The following is a 26,172-nucleotide window of genomic DNA, read 5'->3' on the forward strand; positions in this document are numbered from 1 at the left end:
GTCCCTAATACAAATTTAGCAATCCAGAGGGTACTGGAAATCAGTCCTCTACAGCCAAACTTAACCCCGGACACCTCACACTGCATTAGTGACAAACTCCTGAGTACCACAATGTCTCTATAACTGTCCCCCTTAAAGGGACCACAACCCAAATATCAGGGGAACTGTACCTGACATTCAGGACACTTTCCAGGTGTCCTGTACACAAGGTATTCAAAGGCTGACTTTCTCTGAACCAGGCAAATAGAAAACAATAGTGGGGTCCATGATCCCAACCAAAGGCAAAAGAGCAGACTTGGACCAATTCATGGTTAGACCCGAATATTTCCCAAACCGGGAAATAGTTTCCACTGTCCCTCTGAGCGACAGTCCTGTGTCATCCAAAGGCAGAAACATATCATCAGCACAGACCATAATTTTTTCCTGGATGGGTAAATGGAAGAAAACAACTATTCCTTGTGAGACCTGATTAAGGCCACCAAAGGTTCCACTGCTAGATCGAATAATTATGGGGAGAGAGGGCATCCCTGCCCAGTGCCTATTCCCAGCACAAAGGTGGGGGGGGACTCCCCGACTTCCGTATAGCTGCTTGCGGGACACAAAATAGCAGTTTTACCAATGCGATGAACACCTCCCAAAGCCTACAGAGATTAACTGTCGTAGACATTTAAGGCATAAATCCAGCCTGGTCACAATGTATTATACAAGAACTAACTTTAAGGTGAAGAGCGAGAATTTTTGCCAAAAGTTTTATATCGGTTTGTATAAGTGATATTGGCCTGTCCTGCATGCACTAGGATTTGTTGGAGTTTTACCCGATTTTAAAATAAGTATAATTTTAGCTCTCATCATAAAATCAGCTTTTAAAAGCCTCATTATACACTTTTAATAACTGGTAGTATGCAATCTGCATTTCTTTTTTTACACTTCCATAGGAAGGTCGTCATCTCCTGGTGCTTTGCTGTTTGGAAACAGACTGGTCGCTGTTTGGACTTCCTCACTAGGGTTGAGCGGACACCTAGATGTCCGTGTTCGACGGGTTCGGCCGAACTTTAAAAAAAAGTCCGGGTCCGTGTCCCGGACTTTTACCGAACTTTTCCCGGACACCGAACCCCATTGAAGTCAATGGGGACCCGAACTTTAAGGCACTAAAATGGCTCTAAAACACCAAAGGAAAGGGCTAGAGTGCTGCAAATGGCAGCAAAACGTAATTAAGAGCATGGCAAGTGCTCTGCAAACAAATGTGGATAGGGAAATAACTTAAAACAACAAAAAAAAACAGAAAAATAAAACAATGTTCTTCTTCATCTCTGAAGGACGAGGCCCATATGGAGTAGGAGGGAGGTTGAGGTGGTGGTGGATGTGGCGGTGACATAGGCGTGCGCACAGGGTGTGCTGGGTGTGCCTGGGCACACCCTAATCACCTAGGGCACATAGCATTGCCAGTGAGGAGATGGGAAAGATCTCCCTGGGACCTGCTCTGCTCTATTTCTCCTTGCCTACAGGTACATGGCCCCGATACATTACTCTCCCTGCTGGCAAACACATGCATGTGTATTTCAACTTTGGGGTGCACACCTTAATGCAATAGGCTGCGCACACCTATGGGCGGTGTAGGTGGAAGCGGCGGTGGAGGAGGACCAGGGCCGGATTAACAGCATCATGGGCTTGGTGCTGAGGATTTTGAAGGGCCTTAAGGGCCGTGCCTTGCCATGCACCCAGAGGAGGAAGGGTGCAGCCATGCATGCCTAATTCAACATGGGATGCTGTCTCTGAAGCCCATAAACACATCCATGCATCGCCAACTGTCCCTCCTTGTCCGGCCTTCACGCTGTGTGGGGAGGTTCTGAGGGTGCTGCCTGGGGAAGCGAGCATAGAAGCCAGACTTCTGTGTTTACAAGTGACAGAAGAGCGGTAACAGTGAATATGGCCAACCCGGGGCCTATAAAAAAGGTAGGGGCCTGGAGCTGCAGCTCCAATAGCCCCTACATTAATCTGGCCCTGAGGAGGAGGACGAGGTAGCCAACACTGCTTCTTTTCAAAAATTTTAAATGAGGGTACACCCCAAAAGAGTGAGAAAGAGCAAAAATGGAACAATGGGTGGGTAAGGTCGGTATCCATTGCTATTCTGCATAAGGTACGGAAAAGTCCCGTGGGATCCATGCCTGGTTCATTTTAATGAACGTGAGCTTGTCCACATTGTCTCTGGACAGGCGGCTGCGCTTGTCTGTTATAACGCCCCCAGCCGTGCTAAATACCCGTTCAGATAATACACTGGCTGCAGGGCACGCCAGCACCTCCAAGGCGTAAAGGGCAAGCTCAGGCCATGTGCCCAATTTGGAGACCCAGAAGTTGAAGGGGGCAGACCCGTCATTCACTACATGTAGGCGTGTGCACACATACTGCTCCACCATGTTGGTAAAATGCTGCCTCCTGCTAAGACGTTCCATCTGAGCTGCTGGTGCTGCTGTTTGTTGTGGCGTGCTGACAAAGCTTTTCCACATTTCGGCCATGCTAACCCTGCCTTCTGAGGTGCTGGCGGTGCCCTGGTTGCGTTGGCGACCTCCTCCTCTGCCTTGTGCTTCCACTGTGGCCCCGCTGTCAGATGGGAATGCCAGCAGCATGGCGTCTACCAGCGTGCGCTTGTACTCGCGCATCTTGCGATCGCGCTCCAGTGAGTGAATTAAGGACGGTACGTTGTCCTTGTAACGGGGATCCAGCAGCGTGGCCACCCAGTAATCAGCACAAGTTAGAATGTGGGCAACTCGGCGGTCGTTGTGGAGACACTGCAGCATGTAATCGCTCATGTGTGCCAGGCTGCCCAGAGGCGACGAAAGGCTGTCCTCTGTGGGAGGTGTATCGTCCGTGTCCTCTGTATCCCCCCAGCCACGCACCAGTGATGGCCATGAGCTGGCCTGGGTGCCACCCTGCTGTGAACATGGTTCCATCTCCTCCTCCAGCTCCTCCTCCTCCTCATCCTCCTCATCCTCCAGAACTGTGCCCCTGCTGGACAATTGTGTCCCTGGCGTTTGTGTGTGCAGGAACCCACCCTCGGAGCCCCTTGCGAATGACTGCCCTGAAAGCCTTTGAAATGTTACCTCTTCATCCTCCTCCTCCTCCTCCTCATCCTGTGCCACATCCTCTTCCATCATCGCCCAAATTGTTTTTTCAAGGAGGCATAGAAGTGGGATAGTTAAGCTGAGAATGGCGTCATTGCCACTGGCCATGTTGGTGGAGTACCCAAAACAGCGCAACAAGGCACAATATATGCAAATGTCAAATATGCAAACTATGCCGCAATTTAATGTTTTTTACACCAAAAGGGTGTGTATTGAATAGCGGAATAGGATAAAAAACTGTGTATCTCACACGTACAAACACAGACTAGGCCCGATTAAATTTTTTCCTACCCTAAAGGGAGGATGAGGAAGAGGAGTATGGAACATGCAGCACCCTCAAATCTTCAGAAGTATGAGATGAACCCCAAAAACTTGGAAAGGTGGATCTCTCTCACACGTACCAACACAGACTATCCCCCAATTTAACTGATCCCCAAAGGTTTTTGATTAAATAGCGGAATAGAAAATATGATCCAAAAAAAGTGTATGTATATCACACGTACACAACCACACTAGGCCCCAATTACTATTGTTTGTACCCCTAAAAGGCTAGATGAGGAGTAGGGGGGGTATGGAACAGGCAGCACCCTCAAATCTTCAGAAGTATGAGATGAACCCCAAAAACTTGGAAAGGTGGATCTCTCTCACACGTACAAACACAGACTATCCCCCAATTTAACTGATCCCCAAAGGTTTTTGATTAAATAGCGGAATAGAAAATATGATCCAAAAAAAGTGTATGTATATCACACGTACACAACCACACTAGGCCCCAATTACTATTGTTTGTACCCCTAAAAGGCTAGATGAGGAGTAGGGGGGGTATGGAACAGGCAGCACCCTCAAACCTTCAGAAGTATGAGATGAACCCCAACAACTTGGAAAGGTGGATCTCTCTCACACGTACCAACACAGACTATCCCCCAATTTAACTGATCCCCAAAGGTTTTTGATTAAATAGCGGAATAGAAAATATGATCCAAAAAAAGTGTATGTATATCACACGTACACAACCACACTAGGCCCCAATTACTATTGTTTGTACCCCTAAAAGGCTAGATGAGGAGTAGGGGGGGTATGGAACAGGCAGCACCCTCAAACCTTCAGAAGTATGAGATGAACCCCAACAACTTGGAAAGGTGGATCTCTCTCACACGTACCAACACAGACTATCCCCCAATTTAACTGATCCCCAAAGGTTTTTGATTAAATAGCGGAATAGAAAATATGATCCAAAAAAAGTGTATGTATATCACACGTACACAACCACACTGGGCCCCAATTACTATTGTTTGTACCCCTAAAAGGCTAGATGAGGAGTAGGGGGAGTATGGAACAGGCAGCACCCTCAAACCTTCAGAAGTATGAGATGAACCCCAACAACTTGGAAAGGTGGATCTCTCTCACACGTACCAACACAGACTATCCCCCAATTTAACTGATCCCCAAAGGTTTTTGATTAAATAGCGGAATAGAAAATATGATCCAAAAAAAGTGTATGTATATCACACGTACACAACCACACTGGGCCCCAATTACTATTGTTTGTACCCCTAAAAGGCTAGATGAGGAGTAGGGGGAGTATGGAACAGGCAGCACCCTCAAACCTTCAGAAGTATGAGATGAACCCCAACAACTTGGAAAGGTGGATCTCTCTCACACGTACCAACACAGACTATCCCCCAATTTAACTGATCCCCAAAGGTTTTTGATTAAATAGCGGAATAGAAAATATGATCCAAAAAAAGTGTATGTATATCACACGTACACAACCACACTAGGCCCCAATTACTATTGTTTGTACCCCTAAAAGGCTAGATGAGGAGTAGGGGGGGTATGGAACAGGCAGCACCCTCAAACCTTCAGAAGTATGAGATGAACCCCAACAACTTGGAAAGGTGGATCTCTCTCACACGTACCAACACAGACTATCCCCCAATTTAACTGATCCCCAAAGGTTTTTGATTAAATAGCGGAATAGAAAATATGATCCAAAAAAAGTGTATGTATATCACACGTACACAACCACACTAGGCCCCAATTACTATTGTTTGTACCCCTAAAAGGCTAGGAGTAGGGGGAGTATGGAACAGGCAGCACCCTCAAACCTTCAGAAGTATGAGATGAACCCCAACAACTTGGAAAGGTGGATCTCTCTCACACGTACCAACACAGACTATCCCCCAATTTAACTGATCCCCAAAGGTTTTTGATTAAATAGCGGAATAGAAAATATGATCCAAAAAAAGTGTATGTATATCACACGTACACAACCACACTAGGCCCCAATTACTATTGTTTGTACCCCTAAAAGGCTAGATGAGGAGTAGGGGGGGTATGGAACAGGCAGCACCCTCAAACCTTCAGAAGTATGAGATGAACCCCAACAACTTGGAAAGGTGGATCTCTCTCACACGTACCAACACAGACTATCCCCCAATTTAACTGATCCCCAAAGGTTTTTGATTAAATAGCGGAATAGAAAATATGATCCAAAAAAAGTGTATGTATATCACACGTACACAACCACACTAGGCCCCAATTACTATTGTTTGTACCCCTAAAAGGCTAGATGAGGAGTAGGGGGGGTATGGAACAGGCAGCACCCTCAAACCTTCAGAAGTATGAGATGAACCCCAACAACTTGGAAAGGTGGATCTCTCTCACACGTACCAACACAGACTATCCCCCAATTTAACTGATCCCCAAAGGTTTTTGATTAAATAGCGGAATAGAAAATATGATCCAAAAAAAGTGTATGTATATCACACGTACACAACCACACTAGGCCCCAATTACTATTGTTTGTACCCCTAAAAGGCTAGATGAGGAGTAGGGGGGGTATGGAACAGGCAGCACCCTCAAACCTTCAGAAGTATGAGATGAACCCCAACAACTTGGAAAGGTGGATCTCTCTCACACGTACCAACACAGACTATCCCCCAATTTAACTGATCCCCAAAGGTTTTTGATTAAATAGCGGAATAGAAAATATGATCCAAAAAAAGTGTATGTATATCACACGTACACAACCACACTAGGCCCCAATTACTATTGTTTGTACCCCTAAAAGGCTAGATGAGGAGTAGGGGGGGTATGGAACAGGCAGCACCCTCAAATCTTCAGAAGTATGAGATGAACCCCAAAAACTTGGAAAGGTGGATCTCTCTCACACGTACCAACACGGACTATCCCCCAATTTAACTGATCCCCAAAGGTTTTTGATTAAATAGCGGAATAGAAAATATGATCCAAAAAAAGTGTATGTATATCACACGTACACAACCACACTAGGCCCCAATTACTATTGTTTGTACCCCTAAAAGGCTAGATGAGGAGTAGGGGGGGTATGGAACAGGCAGCACCCTCAAACCTTCAGAAGTATGAGATGAACCCCAACAACTTGGAAAGGTGGATCTCTCTCACACGTACCAACACAGACTATCCCCCAATTTAACTGATCCCCAAAGGTTTTTGATTAAATAGCGGAATAGAAAATATGATCCAAAAAAAGTGTATGTATATCACACGTACACAACCACACTAGGCCCCAATTACTATTGTTTGTACCCCTAAAAGGCTAGATGAGGAGTAGGGGGGGTATGGAACAGGCAGCACCCTCAAACCTTCAGAAGTATGAGATGAACCCCAACAACTTAGAAAGGTGGATCTCTCTCACACGTACCAACACAGACTATCCCCCAATTTAACTGATCCCCAAAGGTTTTTGATTAAATAGCGGAATAGAAAATATGATCCAAAAAAAGTGTATGTATATCACACGTACACAACCACACTGGGCCCCAATTACTATTGTTTGTACCCCTAAAAGGCTAGATGAGGAGTAGGGGGAGTATGGAACAGGCAGCACCCTCAAACCTTCAGAAGTATGAGATGAACCCCAACAACTTGGAAAGGTGGATCTCTCTCACACGTACCAACACAGACTATCCCCCAATTTAACTGATCCCCAAAGGTTTTTGATTAAATAGCGGAATAGAAAATATGATCCAAAAAAAGTGTATGTATATCACACGTACACAACCACACTGGGCCCCAATTACTATTGTTTGTACCCCTAAAAGGCTAGATGAGGAGTAGGGGGAGTATGGAACAGGCAGCACCCTCAAACCTTCAGAAGTATGAGATGAACCCCAACAACTTGGAAAGGTGGATCTCTCTCACACGTACCAACACAGACTATCCCCCAATTTAACTGATCCCCAAAGGTTTTTGATTAAATAGCGGAATAGAAAATATGATCCAAAAAAAGTGTATGTATATCACACGTACACAACCACACTAGGCCCCAATTACTATTGTTTGTACCCCTAAAAGGCTAGATGAGGAGTAGGGGGGGTATGGAACAGGCAGCACCCTCAAACCTTCAGAAGTATGAGATGAACCCCAACAACTTGGAAAGGTGGATCTCTCTCACACGTACCAACACAGACTATCCCCCAATTTAACTGATCCCCAAAGGTTTTTGATTAAATAGCGGAATAGAAAATATGATCCAAAAAAAGTGTATGTATATCACACGTACACAACCACACTAGGCCCCAATTACTATTGTTTGTACCCCTAAAAGGCTAGGAGTAGGGGGAGTATGGAACAGGCAGCACCCTCAAACCTTCAGAAGTATGAGATGAACCCCAACAACTTGGAAAGGTGGATCTCTCTCACACGTACCAACACAGACTATCCCCCAATTTAACTGATCCCCAAAGGTTTTTGATTAAATAGCGGAATAGAAAATATGATCCAAAAAAAGTGTATGTATATCACACGTACACAACCACACTAGGCCCCAATTACTATTGTTTGTACCCCTAAAAGGCTAGATGAGGAGTAGGGGGAGTATGGAACAGGCAGCACCCTCAAATCTTCAGAAGTATGAGATTGTGTTCACTGTACCCCACAAAGATTGAGTTCACTGCACCCCACAATGATTGTGTTCACTGCACCCCACAAAGATTGTGTTCACTGCACCTCACAAAGATTGTGTTCACTGTACCCCCCAAAGATTGTGTTCACTGCACCCCACAAAGATTCTGTTCACTGTACCCCACAAAGATTGTGTTCACTGCACCCTAAAAGGATGTTGTTCACTGCACCCCACAAAGATTGTGTTCACTGCACCCTAAAAGGATGTTGTTCACTGCACCCCAAAAAGATTGTGTTCACTGTACCCCCCCCAAAGATTGTGTTCACTGCACCCCACAAAGATTGTGTTCACTGCACCCCAAAAAGATTGTGTTCACTGTACCCCCCAAAGATTGTGTTCACTGCACCCCAAAAAGATTGTGTTCACTGTACCCCCCAAAGATTGTGTTCACTGCACCCCACAAAGATTCTGTTCACTGTACCCCACAAAGATTGTGTTCACTGCACCCCAAAAAGATTGTGTTCACTGTACCCCCCCAAAGATTGTGTTCACTGCACCCCACAAAGATTCTTTTCACTGCACCCCACAAAGGATTTTGTTCACTGCACCCCAAAAAGATTGTGTTCACTGCACCCCAAAAAGGATTTTGATCACTGCACCCCAAAAAGGATGTTGTTCACTGCACCCCAAAAATGATTTTGTTCACTCCACCCCAAAAAGATTGTGTTCACTGCACCCCACAAAGATTGTGTTCACTGCACCCCAAAAAGATTGTGTTCACTGTACCCCCCAAAGATTGTGTTCACTGCACCCCACAAAGATTCTGTTCACTGTACCCCACAAAGATTGTGTTCACTGCACCCCAAAAAGATTGTGTTCACTGCACCCCAAAAAGGATGTTGTTCACTGCACCCCAAAAAGGATGTTGTTCACTCCACCCCAAAAAGATTGTGTTCACTGCACCCCACAAAGATTGTGTTCACTGCACCCCAAAAAGATTGTGTTCACTGCACCCCAAAAATGATTTTGTTCACTGCACCCCAAAAAGGATTTTGTTCACTGCACCCCAAAAAGGATGTTGTTCACTCCACCCCAAAAAGATTGTGTTCACTGCACCCCAAAAAGATTGTGTTCACTGCACCCCACAAAGGATTTTTTTCACTGCACCCCAAAAAGATTGTGTTCACTGCACCCCAAAAAGGATGTTGTTCACTGCACCCCAAAAAGGATTTTGTTCACTGCACCCCAAAAAGATTGTGTTCACTGCACCCCACAAAGGATTTTGTTCACTGCACCCCACAAAGATTGTGTTCACTGCACACCAAAAAGGATTGTGTTCACTGCACCCCAAAAAGATTTTGTTCACTGCACCCCAAAAAGATTGTGTTCACTGCAGCCCAAAAAGATTGTGTTCACTGCAGCCCAAAAAGATTGTGTTCACTGCAGCCCAAAAAGATTGTGTTCACTGCAGCCCAAAAAGATTGTGTTCACTGCAGCCCAAAAAGATTGTGTTCACTGCAGCCCAAAAAGATTGTGTTCACTGCAGCTCACACACAGAAAAATGGATGTGGATCACTGACACCTGCCTATCTCCAATCCCACACCACACAGCAATATCGATTGTAGTTTGTAGAACACAGTTTCCCTAAAATTCAGCAGACTCTGTCCCTAACAGGATTGAGAAGAGATCGTAGATCAGGATTGAGTGCAGATTCACCCCACCCCCCACACAGCAATATCGATTGTAGTTTGTAGAAGACACTGACCCTATAATTCAGCAGACTCTATCCCTAAAATGCCTACAACTCGCCCTGCCTAAACACTCCGACCTGTCCCTCAATTCTATCCGGACACAAATGGTTTTTTCCTGCCTATCTTTCCCTAATCAGCAGCCAGCACATTGATGTGTGCTCTGTCCCTTAGCTAAGCAGCAGAATGACGCTGCTGCGGCGGCTGCCTCGAACTTATAAAGACTTGGTCACATGCTTCAGACGGCCAATCACAGCTACTAAGACATTTGCAGGCATGGCTGGGATGGCTTAAGGCACACCAGTTAAACGATTGTTGATTGGCTGTTGAAAGCCCGCCATGAAAAGAGCGCCAAAGCATGCAAAACCCGGAAATAAAACGACCGAACACGGATTTTTACCCGAACATACAGTAAAGTGTCCGTGTCCGTGTTCGGGTAAAAAAAATCCAATTATTCGGTACGAACACGAATAATACAGTCCGTGTTCGCTCAACACTATTCCTCACGAGAAATTGAGGAGGCCAAAGAAAGCCTAGGTAATTAAATTGATTGCAAATACTGTCTTAGCAAATGTGCGGAGACATTCATTTTGTAAGTATAAAGGTAACTATAAAACCAGACAAATTCTGCCATAACCAAGGTAGGAGAATTAACTATTTTACCTTGCAATGTTATCAAGGCACCAATAACTTGGGGAGGGCATTAAGCACCAGCATTTTTTGCAAACAAAAAATGTTTTTGAGGAGAGCATTGGGCACCGGCATTTTTTGTAAACAAAAAACAAACGGCCAGTCAGTTCCCCCTCTTCAAAAAATGGAAATTTGGTAAAGAATTGTTTTTCTCCCCACAGAGGAATTAACCAGTCAACTCAGAACATCCTGTGAAGAGAGCCATGCTTCCTTAGCAGACTCTGTTGGTTCATGTAAATAGGCCTGTTTAAACTCTTCCCATTTGCGCTATAGCCGAAAGACGGCTACAGCACAGACCTTAATTGCTGGGAGGGCATCCATGTACGTCCTCCCGTGCATGAGCTGCCAATGATAGCTGATGACGTGATGTAAACAGCAGCCAGCGATCAGCTGATCGCCACTGCTGTAAGAGGGACATCGGTCCCGAAGAGGAGAGGAGCATCTGTGCCCACCAGTGCCACCTACCAGTGCAGGTCAGTGTCACCTACCAGTGCAGGTCAGTGCCACCTACCAGTGCGCCCTTTTAGTGCCCCCTATCAGTGCCCACCAGTGCCACCTACCAATGCCCACCAGTGCCACTTATCAGTGCCAAGCAGTGCCCCATCATCAGTGCTGCCTATCAGTGTCACCTAACAGTGCCTATCATTGCCCATCAGTGCCACCTATCAGTGCCAATCAGTGCCACATATTAGTGCCCATCAGTGCCACCTATCAGTGACACCTATTAGTACCCTTCAGTGCCACCTACCAGTGCCACCTATCAGTGTCCATATGTGCCACCCATCAGTGCCAAACATCAGTGCCACCTATCAGTGCCCACCAATGCCACCTTATCAGTGCAGCCTTAACAGTGCCCATTAGTGCTGCCCTATCAGTGCCATCTTATCAGTGCCCATCAGTGCTGCCTATCAGTGCCTATCAGGGTCCATCAGTGCTGACTCATCAGCGCACATCAATGAAGGAGAAAAATGTCCAAACTATAAGAACAGTTTGTTTGTTTTTTTCAAAATTTTCGGAATTTTTTTGTTTGTTCAGCAAAAAATAAAAAACCCCAGTAGTTATTAAATACCACCAAAAGAAAGCTATATTTGTTTGAAAAAAAAAAATGATAAAAAAATTCATTTTGGTACAGTGTTGCATGACCATGCAATTGTCATTCAAATTGGCCTGGGCAGGAAGGGGGTTTAAGTGCCCAGTAGGCAAATGGTTAAGCCTTTGTACCTTTTGCATAACTTGAGTTTCAAGTTCCCTAGAAGTGTTTTTAACTGCTTTGATTTCAGAGATAAACACCCCTTTCCCATTGTACTGGAAAGTCTGGAAATTGCTTATGGAGGGTAAATAATCCCCAAATGTTACTTTTAATTGATTAATGAGAAGTAAAACTATTTAGTGAAGGCATTCATCTTCCAGGTAGATTTAGGTGATACAGGTACAGATTTAGCATTTACCCACATACCAATGGTGAATTATCTGAAACACTTAGAGGAACATATTTTATATTGGTGTTATCAAAGGAGCAGTAACTGGGGTCCCCAAACATAAATCCATAGTTTGTTGTTAAACTTTGACATTTAGTAACTTGTTGTCTTTTTTGGAGATTAAAAAAAAAAGAAAGAAAAATAAATGTTGTTATATTAGTACAGGAGAACAGAAGATATCATGGATAAGACATAAACCAGACATCAATAAAATTGGGGTTGTGCATTATAAGAACCAGTTTTACAGGTGCATCTCATAAAAATAGAATATCATCAAAATGTTAATTTATTTCAGTTATTAAATTCAAAAAATGAAACACCAGAAGATGACATGGCTCCCCAAATCATCATGGACTGTGGAAAATGTTGCATTTCATTTGGAAATCAAGGTACCAGAGTCTGGAGGAAAAGTGGAGAAGCACAGAATCCAAGTTGCATGAGGTCCAGTGTGAAGTTTCCACAGTCAGTGATGATTTGGGGAGACCTGTCATCTGCTGGTGTTGGTCCACTGTGTTTTATCAAGTCCAAAGTCAGCGCAGCCCTCTACCAGGAAATTCTAGAGCACTTCATGCTTTTCTCTGCTGACGAGCTTTATGGAGATGCTGGTTTCATTTTCCAGCAGGATTTGGCACCTGACCACACTGCCAAATGTACCAATACCTGATTTAATGATCATGGTATCATTGCGCTTGATTGGCCAGCAAACTTGCCTAACCTACACCCCATAGAGAATCTGTGGGGTATTGTAAGAGGAAGATGGGAGACACTAGACCCAGCAATGCAGACTAGCTGAAGGCCGCCATCAAAGCAACCTGGGCTTCCATAACACCTCAGCAGTGTCACAGGCCGATTACCTTTATGCCACGCTGCATTGATGCAGCTATTTATGCAAAAAAAGCCCTGACCAACTATTGAGTGCATACTATACTGTGCATGGACATACTATTCAGTAAGCCAACATTTCTTTATACAAATCCTTTTTTTATTGGTCTTTTGTAATATTCTAATTTTCTGAGATACAGAATTTTGGGTTTTCACTAGCTGTAAGCCATAATAATCAAAATTAAAAGAAAGAAATGCTTGAAATATAGAATTCTGTGTGTAGCACATCTATATAAAATATATGAGTTTAACTTTTTGAATTTAATTACTGAAAACATTTTTTTGATGATGTTCTAATTTTTGAGATGCACCTGTAGATAAGAAAGCCAACCTCAGTGCTTGCTTTAGTGTTAAACTTCAAGATAAAAGTGCTGACTGTGTGGGTGTGTAATAGTATACAAAATATATACAAAATTACTGTGCAAAATAAATACTGAAGCCTTCCGTTTTTACCGTGATGGTCACGCACCATTATATGGATTTTATGTCTATGTTTTTATTGATTTTCCCCTGATGGGAAATAAACCTTTTTGAGAATACTACACAATTTGGAGTCCTTTTTGCTTCCCCCACATGGCCCTTACTGAGGAGAGAGATCTCTAGGGAGCCTGCAAGTACAGGCCAAAGATACTGGATCGGATCTACTTCACTTCCTACCCAGTGGGGGATACCACACAAGCGTATATGGTCGTGCTGCGATAAGTCAGGACCCATCATATCTGGTGAGTATTTTTAACCCTCTATACATGGGTGGAGCACATCCTACGGATGAGAGCCTGCTTTATTGGAAGCTGAAGGGGAATAGCACTTTATTTCCAGCACTGGCACCTACTTTATAGACTGTGGTCACTTTATTTCGGACTTACGGTATTTGTTCATTTGAGCTATAGGATCCTCCACTCGCTGACTCTATAAGCACATGAAAGGGCAACATAGTGGACTCTTGCTACTTGACATAAGCACTAAGCACTTTGGGATTCATTGCACAATTGCACTTATTGTTGTTAACTTGTATTATTCATTTTTTGCTTCAGTATTTACTTTGCACAGTAATTTTGTATATATTTTGTATGCTATTGTTGTTACACACCCACAAAGTCAGCACTTTTATCTTGAAGTTTAACACTAAAGCAAGCTCTGAGGTTGGCTTTCTTATCTAGAGGCCACTAATTCTGGCACTATTTCTTCCTTCAGCTGCTGCATAATTTTTGTAATTCTATTGTTTAAATATTTAGGCCTCACATCCAGTGGCGCGAGGGTTATACTCCTACAAGGTATAATCTATACAAATTTCCAGCACCTGTAGATAACTCGCTGAGCTATTGGTATGAATCTACTATAGTATAAAAAGGAATAGGAGAATCAGCACAAATATTCTAAACTCGGTGAACCATAAGTAAAATATATGTATAAATATATAAAATGTAAAATCTTCATCAATCTTCTAAAATACGATGAAATAAAAGTGCATCGTATTTTAGAAGATTGATGAAGATTTTACATTTTATATATTTATACATATATTTTACTTATGGTTCACTGAGTTTAGAATATTTGCGCTGATTCTCCTATTCCTTTTTAAACTTTGTTGTATGTGGTGACACTACAGAATTAGCTGCAGATTTCTGGTGCTCCATTCATCCTCTGTTCTGCTCCTCATTTCCGTCTCCTTCTCTCTATTGGTAGCGCATAGGTTTAGCCCTTATTAATCTACTATAGTACATTCTCTTCTCAGTTAGTTACCTATAATTGGTTCTAATAATCTTTTATTTGTTTTTATGTAGATATCGATTATCCATGGGTCATTTATTCACATTCTATATCTGTATCAATTCATCACTTCAGCATTGGAGGATTGGGATTGTAGGTAGTGGTGGTAGCAAGAAAGAAAGCAATGCAATGGAAGGGCAGGCTGGTCTGGGAAAGGAAGGTAAGAGTTCCAGGGGAAAAAAAAGAGGGGTGAGGGGAGAAGAAAAAAGGGGAGGAAAATAAAAAGTAAGAAGGCAGGAAATTAGAAGAATAGAGAGAAATAGAGAGAAAGAGGGGCCTGCAAGAAAGTGAAGAAAAGAAAAGTAGAAAGTATGTGGGAAAAGAGACCTTGGTAGTTGAGGGCTTATTGAAAGTGTGCATGGCTGCAAGTAGGAGGTTTAAAATCATATTTTTCATTTGCCACTTCCACTGAGAGACTGTTTTAAAATGCATTAATAAATGCAAGAGAAAAACAAAGCTCTACAGAACATGAACACAATGGACTCAACTACAATTTAAAGCTGCATGTATCAGTGAGCAGGAAGACAGTAACAACAATGAAACTGTTTAAAGTAAGTGAGTTGGAATTATTGTTCTTTCCTTAGAAAAAGGTCCCTGAGTCTACCAGAAGTATGAGTTAGAATATATATTACATACATTTGTGTAAATCACTTACTTTATGTTACTATGAGAGTTATTGATGGAGAGGAATCATAAACAAAAGCTATAGATAACCTCTAGAAATAACATAACGCTATTGTGTCTTTTACAGTGCTCATTGTAAAAAAAAAGATACACCTATCATTCAAAAAGTATTTGCATGACCATTTGAACTGTAAGAAAGCCCTGACATTGACAGCTGAATGTTTCAGTCTAAAGTTCCCCACTCATAAATAAAATCAAAGACTAAGTAGGGACTATTATAATATAACAGATATAGACTAAAACAGAAAGTGCATTAGTAACCGAGCAAGGTTATTTTTATCTGTGAAACAGTTTCTATTGCTTTTCATCGCACAGTCTGCACATAGGGGTTGATTTACTAAAACTGGAGAGTGCAAAATCTAGTGCAGTTCTGCATAGAAAACAATCAGCTTCCATGTTTTTTTTTTAACAAAACTTAATTGAACAAGCTGATTTTAGAAGATGCTTGGCTTACATACACATCTGCACCAGATTTTGCACTCTCCAGTTTTAGTAAATCAACCCCTATGTCTGGCACCATAAAAGGAATACTGATATTGAAAGAAAATTTTAATGTTGAGTATCTATGGTCAAAATGTAAAATTGTATTTACAATTCTACATTGTATTTTAATTATGTCTAACCTATTGCTAGTAATCTGAATGATCTTGAAAGTTTGTAAACTTATTTTGTGAACAATGCCCTGGGAGTAGGTACTACTGGGTCACACATTTCACAGAGCCTGCCTTCTGAACTACAGAGGAGCTCAGAGGAGGGGTTTCAGGATGCAGAGTCAGTAAATGAATCATTGCTTGCAGACAGCAAGGTACCATGGAATATGTAATTCTTAAAGGGAGACAGCAGAGGAGAAGCTGCAAAGTATGCAGGGAATTCAGGAAGTTGTGGAAGGAGCAAGCAGATAGGCAGCAACTAGTAATAAGTACGTTTACACTGAATTGGTAAAAAAAAAAAAAAAAAAAAAACTCATGATTGTATTGTATTACGATGCTGATGTTATAAAATAAAAGTGTATGCTGGGACCATAGAACTCCTTTAAGGCATGTAAAGTAAAAGAAGATTAAGGTTCCTTTCACACGAGAGGGTCCTCTATTATCCTTTATGGAGCGGTGTGTGTAAATGGACATTTGTCTGTTTACACCTGCTGACATCCAATCCACTCTGGTCCACTAAAAACAAATGGATGTGGATCTGTTAACCTTCAGTCTGGCAGATCAGATGGCAGTTGAGTGTAAACAAACAGGCAGTCTGTTTACATCCGACTGCCCATAAAGGAGTGCGGGCTGGGTCCGCACTGCATAAGCAGAGTATACAGTATATCCCTGAAATGAATAGGTGCAGTAAAAAATAGAGGAACATTAGAGAATAATATTGGTTATTTGGGGTCCTATAAACAATGTTTAACATATAAAGTCTGGAGCTGTGATTAATGGGACTGGGAGATGTTTCTGATCTCAACTCTGAGGCATATCTCAGATAATTTACTCAGTATGTCTAAGAGAGCACAAGTGCATAGTTCCAAGCAATAAGAACCAAGTGGACTATTGAAATTACATGTTGTATGCTAATGCAGATAGCATGAACACAGTAAAAGTAGCATTTAAGGCAAAGAATAACATATATTCTATTAAAATACCTGAACTATAAACTTTTGTTACATGGAGTAATCTCACCAGTGTATCATGAGGGTGAAGCACTCATGAAGCAGTTTGAGATCAGTGTTGTTATGCACACTAGATATAGGAGATGTTTGAATTCCTGAAAGAACAAAGAACCAGGCTCCTGCAATGCTTGTAGAGAGGTTTGAGAGACAATGTAGTTGGAGGGCAAATGTCTGCTACAGAGATATTGCTGTTAGTGAAGTTTCAGTACCAGTTGGAAAGCTCCAATGCTGAGGTTCTAGTAGAAGCTGGTAAGGTCATCTTGAGTACAGAGGTTGTATGTTTTCCTTTAAAATATTGCATGGTGCCTGCACTAAGTTTTTGCTAGGAATGCCTGGAGTCTCCAATCCTACTCACATGAAAAGCAGAGAGGCTTTCCCAACCTTCCTCTTGCATGTGGCACTACAGTAAACGTGGATGTGGGGAGAGGAATCATTTGACCGGTCAGCCAAACTGATGGTTTTCCGGATCCCCGACAGTTGTGGTCGGCATGGATCAGAGGCAGCTGGCTGAGATTTCCGAGGTTGCGGGACGTGAGCAGGAGTGCGGGATGTGCTGAGTCGGCTGGGTGTGACAGCAGTAGACAGAACACCCAAGAGCCTCAGTAAAAGTGAACGGGAGTTTGTCTCTGCCGTTTGTAATGCATAATGGAACAAGACAGGGATTTCCACTTTTGCCCCTCCTGTTTGTGTTGTCTTTGGAACCATTCTTGTCAACCACCATAAGAAACAATGCAGACATGGGGGGTGAAGATGAAGAGCATAAGGTGGTGGCATATACCAATGATATTCTGTTTTAAATATCTAACCCCAGAATAACACTACCAAATCTAAAAATAAAAAAAATAAAAAAAGATATGGAGAATTATCAAACTTTAAGATTAAATAGGTAAAGTCTGAAATACTGAAGATAAACATGAATAAGAAAGATGCACTCGTTTTGCAAAAAAATTCAAATTCATGTGAAGTAAAACACACTTAAAATATCTGGGGATAAAACTAACACCGTCTGCAAAGTATTTATACCAAGCAAATGATATTCCATTACTTAATGAAATTATAGTGGAAATTAAAAAGATAACAACAAGCCCACTCTCTTGGGTAGGGCAGATACATATGATAAAAATGGTGATATTGTCGAAAATTCTATACAAATTTCAATTGGTACCAATCTCACTACCCCAGGCCTATTTTAAAATATTAAAAACAATAATTTCAAAGTGCATATGGCAGAATAAGGCCTCATACACACGATCAGATTATCGGAAAATCTTTCATTCATTTTGTGTTGCATGCTGGTCTCATATTGAAAGTGAAGAGGTTACTTTCATACAAAAATTCTCATACAACAGAATTCAACTTCAAAAGTGGTGTCATGTGTTGAATTGTTTTACAAACCCAAATCCAAAAAAGTTGGGACACTGTACACATTGTGAATAAAAACAGAATGCAATGATGTTGAACTTTTAAATTTCAATATTTTATTCAGAATACAATATAGATGACATATCAAATGTTTAAACTGAGAAAATATATAATTTTAACCACTTAAGCCCCGGAGGATTTGGCTGCTAAACGACCAGGGGGTATTTTGCGATTCGGCACTGCGTGACTTTAGCCACTTAAGCCCCGGAAGATTTTACCCCCATTCCGACCAGGGGGTATTTTGCGATTCGGCACTGCGTGAATTTAACGCACAATTGCGCGGTCGTGCGACGCTGTACCTAAACGAATTTGACGTCCTTTTTTTCCCACAAACAGAGCTTTCTTTTGGTGGTATTTGATCACCTGTGCGATTTTTTGATCACGCGCTATAAACAAAAAAAGAGCATCAATTTTGCAAAAATAGCAATATTTTTCACATTTTTTTATATGAAATTCCCCCCAAAAAAAATGTAAAAATCTAAATTTTTAAAAATTTTCGGCCAATTTGTTTTATGCTACCTATGTTTGGTGAAAAAAATCGCAAAAAGCGTATTTTGATTGGTTTGCGCAAAAGTTATCGCGTTTACTAACAAAGGGAAAGATTTAATCGCGTAATGGCGGCGATCTGCGATTTTTTTTGCGGTACTGCGACATTGCGGCGGACAGATCGGACCCTTGACTGACATTTTTGACACTTTTGGGGTTACCAGTGACATTTCTACAGTAATCAGTGCTATACATATGCACTGTTACTGTAAAAATACACTGGTAGTGAAGGGGTTAACTTTATTTGGAAGGGAGGGGCTGTGTGTGTCCCTAGGGGCGTGGTTTCTACTGTGATTGGCTGTGGCTCTAGCTGTAAGGACACTGATCAACGGATCTACATACCAGATCCGTTTTATCAGTGTCTTTGCAGCGAGGAGAATGACAGGCAGTTTGTTTACACAAGCTGCCTGACATTCTCCCTCTCCCCCGCCGATCGCCGAGTGGCCGGCGGACATCGGGTCCGCTGGTCACACGCGCGGGGGGGTCCGTGACCACGCGGGAGCGGGAGCGCGCCTCCGGGGGCGCGCGCTCGCTCCCTAGACCCTCACAAGCAAGCAACGTAGCCCTACGTTAGTTTGCCTGTGAGGGGCTGACCGCCGACGTAGATAGTCGTGCGGCGGTCGGCAAGTGGTTAACGGACAATTGCGCGGTCGTGCGGCGCTGTACCTAAACAAATTTGGCGTCCTTTTTTTCCCACAAACAGAGCTTTCTTTTGGTGGTATTTGATCACCTGTGCGATTTTTTGACCAAGCGCTATAAACAAAAAAAGAGCGTAAATTTTGCAAAAATAGCAATATTTTTCACATTTTTTTATATGAAATTCCCCCCCAAAAAAATGTAAAAATCAAAATGTTTTAACATTTTCAGCCAATTTGTTTTATGCTACCTATGTTTGGTAAAAAAAATCGCAAAAAGCGTATTTTGATTGGTTTGTGCAAAAGTTATCGCGTTTACTAACAAAGGGAAAGATTTTTGTCATTGTAGTTGTTTTTTTTAACGTGTAATGGCGGCAATCTGCGATTTTTTTGCGGTACTGCGACATTGCGGAGGACAGATCGGACCCTTGACTGACATTTTTGACACTTTTGGGGTTACCAGTGACATTACTACAGTAATCAGTGCTATATATATGCACTGTTACTATAAAAATACACTGGTATTGAAGGGGTTAACTTTATTTGAGAGGGAGGGGCTGTGTGTGTCCCTAGGGGCGTGCTTTCTACTGTGATTGGCTGTGGCTTCAGCTGTATGAACGGTGATCAACGGTTCTACATAGTAGAACCGTATGATCATCTCTCATACACAGGGGAGAATGACAGGCAGCTTGTTTACACAAGCCGCCTGGCTTTCTCCCTCTCCCCCGCCGATCGCAGAGTGACCGGCGGACATCGGGTCCGCCGGTCACACGCGCGGGGGGTCCGTGACCACGCGGGAGCGGGAGCGCGCCTCCGGGGGTGCGCGCTTGCTCCCTAGACCCTCACAAGCAAGCGACGTAGACCTACGTCAGTTTGCCTGTGAGGGGCTGACCGCCGACGTAGATAGTCGTGCGGCGGTCGGCAAGTGGTTAAGGGAACAATAAGTTGATTTTAAATTTCATGGCATCAACACATCTCAAAAAAGTTGGGACAAGGCCATGTTTACCATTGTATGGCATTCCCTCTTCTTTTTATAACAGTCTGCAAATGTCTGGGGACTGATGAGACAAGTTGCTCAAGTTTAGGAATAGGAATGTTGTCCCATTCTTGTCTAATACAGGCTTCTAGTTGCTCAACTGTCTTAGGTCTTCTTTGTTGCATCTTCCTCTTTATGATGCGCCCAATGTTTTCTATGGATGAAAGACCTGGACTGCAGGCTGGCCATTTCAGTACCTGGATCCTTCTTCTACGCAGCCATGATGTTGTAATTGATGCAGTTTGTGGTCTGGCATTGTCATGTTGGAAAATGCAAGGTCTTCCCTGAAAGAGACAACGTCTGGATGGGAGCATATGTTGTTCTAGAACTTGGATATACCTTTCAGCATTGATGGTGCCTTTCCAGATGTGTAAGCTGCCCATACCAAACGCACTCATGCAACCCCATATCATCAGAGATGCAGGCTTCTGATCTGAGCGCTGATAACAACTTGGGTTGTCCTTGTCCTCTTTAGTCCGGATGATATGGCTTCCCAGTTTTCCAAAAAGAACCTAAAATTTTGATTCGTCTGACCACAGAACAGTTTCCCACTTTGCCACAGTCCATTTTAAATGAGCCTTGGCCCAGCGAAAATGCCTGCGCTTCTGGATCATGTTTAGATATGTCTTCTTTTTTGGCCTATAGAGTTTTAGTTGGCAACGGCGAATGGCACGGTGGATTGTGTTCACCGACAATGTTTTCTGGAAGTATTCCTGAGCCCATGTTGTGATTTCTATTACAGTAGCATTGCTTTTTGTGATGCAGTGCCGTCTAAGGGCCCAAAGATCACGGGCATCCAGTATGGTTTTCCAGCCTTGACCCTTACGCACAGAGATTGTTCCAGATTTTCTGAATCTTTGGATGATGATATGCACTGTAGAGGATGATAACTTCAAACTCTTTGCAATTTTTCTCTGAGAAACTCCTTTCTGATATTGCTCCACTATTTTTCACCGCAGCATTGGGGGAATTGGTGATCCTCTGCCCAGCTTGACTTCTGAGAGACACTGCCACTCTGAGAGGCTCTTTTTATACCCAATCATGTTGCCAATTGGCCTAATAAGTTTCAAATTGGTCCTCTAGCTGTTCCTTATGTGTACATTTAACTTTTCCGGCCTCTTACTGCTACCTGTCCCAACTTTTTTGGAACGTGTAGCTCTCATGAAATCCAAAATGAGACAATATTTGGCATGACATTTCAAAATCTCTCACTTTCAACATTTGATATGTTATCTATATTTAGAAAAACTAAATCAAAACCCGCGCTAATGGATCAATTAAAGTGAATTAATAAATATATGAATATTGAAAATAAAATCGGAAATTGTTGTCATAAAAATATTGCATTAAAAAAGTTAATAAATAAAATGCAGCAGCTGTGACACTAAGCAAATCTTAGGATAAAATATAATACCAAATCCCCGTGAGTGAAATTAATGGTGAGTTATATTCCCATTTTTTTGTCTACATATTACATCCCAAACCTTAAAAAGATTTTTTGTCAATTTGTGTGTGTTTTCATCTAACATCCTATACTGTTGTGGCACTCTCAGTGTACTTTCAACTTTCGCCCATCTTTTATCACTCTTTTGCCTTGTCCATTCAATCATTCGTGCCAGTATTACAGCATTGTTATACCTTTTAAAATCTGGTGCCGCTAATCCCTATTGTGTTTTATCCTTAGTACTGAGAGTCGGATTCTTGAGCCTTGAAATTATATTGCACATAAGCCCTCTTTGCCAGGATCTCAAAGATAATTTTCCATATATTCTTGGATAAGGGTAGATAAGTGTCCGTTTCCATTTCCACTTGTTTTTATAGCTTGATAATACCAGGAGACAATAATGCAGACATGAGGATCAGGAGGAACAGGTTGTCTCCTGGTATTATCTACCCTTATCCAAGAATATATGGAAAATTATCTTTGAGATCCTGGCAAAGAGGGCTTATGTGCAATATAATTTCAAGGCTCAAAAATTCTGGCAATTTGGTGAGTGGGGAACCGAGAGGGGTCACCTATCACTTTGAAGCACCTTGTATTATCTGGAGCAACTGAGCACTTTATTTGGATCACTAATAAGGACTTTTTTTGCACATTGTTTATTTTTTATGGCAGATATTTATGCACATTGTAATTTTGCACTGAAGAATTGAACACATCTATGTCACATATTTTTCACTGATGCTAGCGCTGTTTAAATTTGGTATTATATGTTATCTATATTATATTGTGAATAAAATATAAGTTTGAGATTTATAAATGAGTCCATTCCTTTTTTACTCACAATTTGTACAGTGTCCCAACATTTTTGGAATTGGGTTTGTATATGTGTTCTTTCGTTTCTGAGCATGCGTAGCCTTGCTCTTATGGTTTTTTCTGGACGAAAACTATACTGATTAAATGAAAATCTGATGTTGTGTTTATGTATGATAAAAATGTTATAGCCTGAACATCCAGTTTTTGTCACCCCAAAATTCATAATCGGTTGTCAAAAGCACTATACTAACATTCAGAAAATCGGCAGATTGTTCGTCGGATGAAATTTTACTTCCGATTTTCGTATCGTGTGTACGGGCCTTAGGGGATCGAGAATCCGACTCTCAGTACTAAGGATAAAACACAATAGGGATTAGCGGCACCAGATTTTAAAAGGTATAACAATGCTGTAATACTGGCACGAATGATTGAATGGACAAGGCAAAAGAGTGATAAAAGATGGGCGAAAGTTGAAAGTACACTGAGAGTGCCACAACAGTATAGGATGTTAGATGAAAACACACACAAATTGACAAAAAATCTTTTTAAGGTTTGGGATGTAATATGTAGACAAAAAAATGGGAATATAACTCACCATTAATTTCACTCACGGGGACAAAGTTTTTACCTGTGAATGGAGTGCAATTTGGGGAATGGATCTAAGATACCTCAACCTTTTAGATCTGAGGAAGATCTTTTTCCATTTGAAAAACATTGTAATTCAAAAAACTTTGCAAAGCATCGTATTTCTAAGATTTATAAAATTCTCACGGAGAGTGCGGAACCGAGAATACCACCATTCATTGATAAATGGGAAAAAGAATTAGAAGGAGGTTTATAAGAACAACAATTAAATAAAATACTGAGAGTGGTCCACAGTGTAGCAGTGAACATTAAGACGTTAGAAATAAACTACAAATATTTAGCCAGATGGTATAATACCCCCGTTAAAGTACAAAAATATCAATTGGAGAAATCTGCATTATGTTGTAGGGGATGTAGCTGAAGAGTTACCATGGCACATATCTGGTGGGAGTGCCTAAAAATATGGCACTACTGGCAAAAAGTAAGGTATTATATAGGAGAGATTGCGGAAACGGAGATAGCCAATGAGTCAATGACCCATGGCTTTGTCTTTTTTATAATACAAATAGTACAAAAAAAAAATATAAGAAAATGATGGAGCAATGCTAAAAAAATGGTTAGACCCTGAGAGTCCTACGATGAGGGAATGGTTTAAAAAGAATAGAATATATACAGTATCTCACAAAAGTGAGTACACCCCTCACCTTTTTGTAAATAGTTTATTATATCTTTTCATGTGACAACACTGAAGAAATTACACTTTGCTACAATGTAAAGTAGTGAGTGTACAGCTTGTATAACAGTGTACATTTGCTATCCCCTCAAAAGAACTCAACACACAGCCATTAATGTCTAAACCACTGGCAACAAAAGTGAGTACACCCCTAAGTGAAAATGTTCAAATTGGGCCCAATTAGCCATTTCCCTCCCCTGTGTCATGTGACTCATTAGTGTTACAAGGTCTCAGGTGTGAATGGGGAGCAGGCGTGTTAAATTTGGTGTTATCGTTCTCACTCTCTCATACTGGTCACTGGAAGTTCAACATGGCACCTCATGGCAAAGAACTCTCTGAGGATCTGAAAAAAAGAATTGTTGCTCTACATAAAGATGGCCTGGGCTATAAGAAGATTGCCAAGACTCTGAAACTGAGCTGCAGCACGGTGGTCAAGACCATTATTTAAAAGTGGACTATGGCAAACATTTTTGGAAACCTCAGGTATCCCATTTTTGGACCCATGCCGTGCCTAAATCCTCCTCTAAAACTTACATGTTAAATATAACATACTCATTGTCATACTTGATATCTGGGTAAGGACATGAGATGATTTCCTCTCTCTTTCTCTTTACGATGATATTATTATAAATGCTTTTGACCCCCTGGGATTTGATTATATATATTCGTCTACAAGACTTTACTCTTTATATATTTAGGTTTGAAGATCTCACTACCTTAAATATCCCCCCACCTCCATTTGGTCTCGACCATAGGCACACGCTGACCCGCTGCTGTAGTGTAAATACTAATTTTTGATGTGTATGGAATTTTTTCCTTGTTTCCTACAACAAATGTCTCACCATATGGTAAGATATTTTATTGTACGCAGGCGCTCTGTATGTAATTATTGTTATACAATTTGGCTATGACATATATAAAGGCATTAATGGAATACAATTAGGGTTTTGATGTATAAATTTTATGCATGTAGAGAATGCTATCGTGAATAGAGATTGCTATCATGACTAAGTGAACCCACCGCCACCATTGGAATCCATTGTTAAACTGGTCTCTACCATACAAGCTCTCTTTTTGAGCACACATGGTTTACCTATCATTTGGTTACTTTGTATTTTCAATTGTGTGGTAGGGTGGGTCTTCACACAGATTGGTTGTCAGGCCACTATTTTAAAGGATGTTTTGTATATGTTTGTATCCCAATACTTTTTAATATTTTCTAATAAAAATATAGTTATTTTATGACATTGTGTCCTGTTGTCGTGCCAACAAAGTCGCCTATGCTTTTTCCAGTTTCCAACTCGGTGATGTCGTCATGGAGGAGTGGAAGAGGACTCCAGTGGCAACCTGTGAAGCTCTGGTAAACGCCATGCCCAAGAGGGTTAAGGCAGTGCTAGGAAATAATGGTGGCCACACAAAATATTGACACTTGGGCCCAATTTGGACATTATCACTTAGGGGTGTACTCACTTTTGTTGTCAGTGGTTTAGACATTAATGGCTGTTTGTTGAGATATTTTGAGGGGACAGCAAATTTACACTTTTATACAAGCTGTACACTCACTACTTTACATTGTAGCAAAGTGTCATTTCTTCAGTGTTGTCACATGGAAAGATATAATAAAATATTTTCAAAAATGTGAGGGGTGTACTCACTTTTGTGAGATACTGTATATAAAATGGATTATCTGTGTAGTAGTGAAGAGGCTCAAATAGAAAGATTCTCCATCATCTGGAAAAGATAGGTAGAATTTAACCACTTCAATACAGGACAATTACACCCCCTTCCTGCCCAGACCAATTTTCAGCTTTGAACACTCTCACACATTGAATGACAATTGCTCAGTCATGCTACACTATAACCAAACAACATTTTTTATCATTTTCTTTTCACACAAATAGAGCTTTCTTTTGGTGGTATTTTATCGCAACTGGGTTTTTTGTTTTTCGTGATATAAGCAAATAAAATAGCAACAATTTTGAAAAAAAAACACTTTTTTTTAGTTTCTATTATAAAATTTTGCAAAAAATTAATTTTC

Source organism: Pelophylax lessonae, assembly GCF_965119305.1.
Source record: "Pelophylax lessonae genome assembly, chromosome: 2".
Classification (NCBI taxonomy): Eukaryota; Metazoa; Chordata; class Amphibia; order Anura; family Ranidae; genus Pelophylax; species Pelophylax lessonae.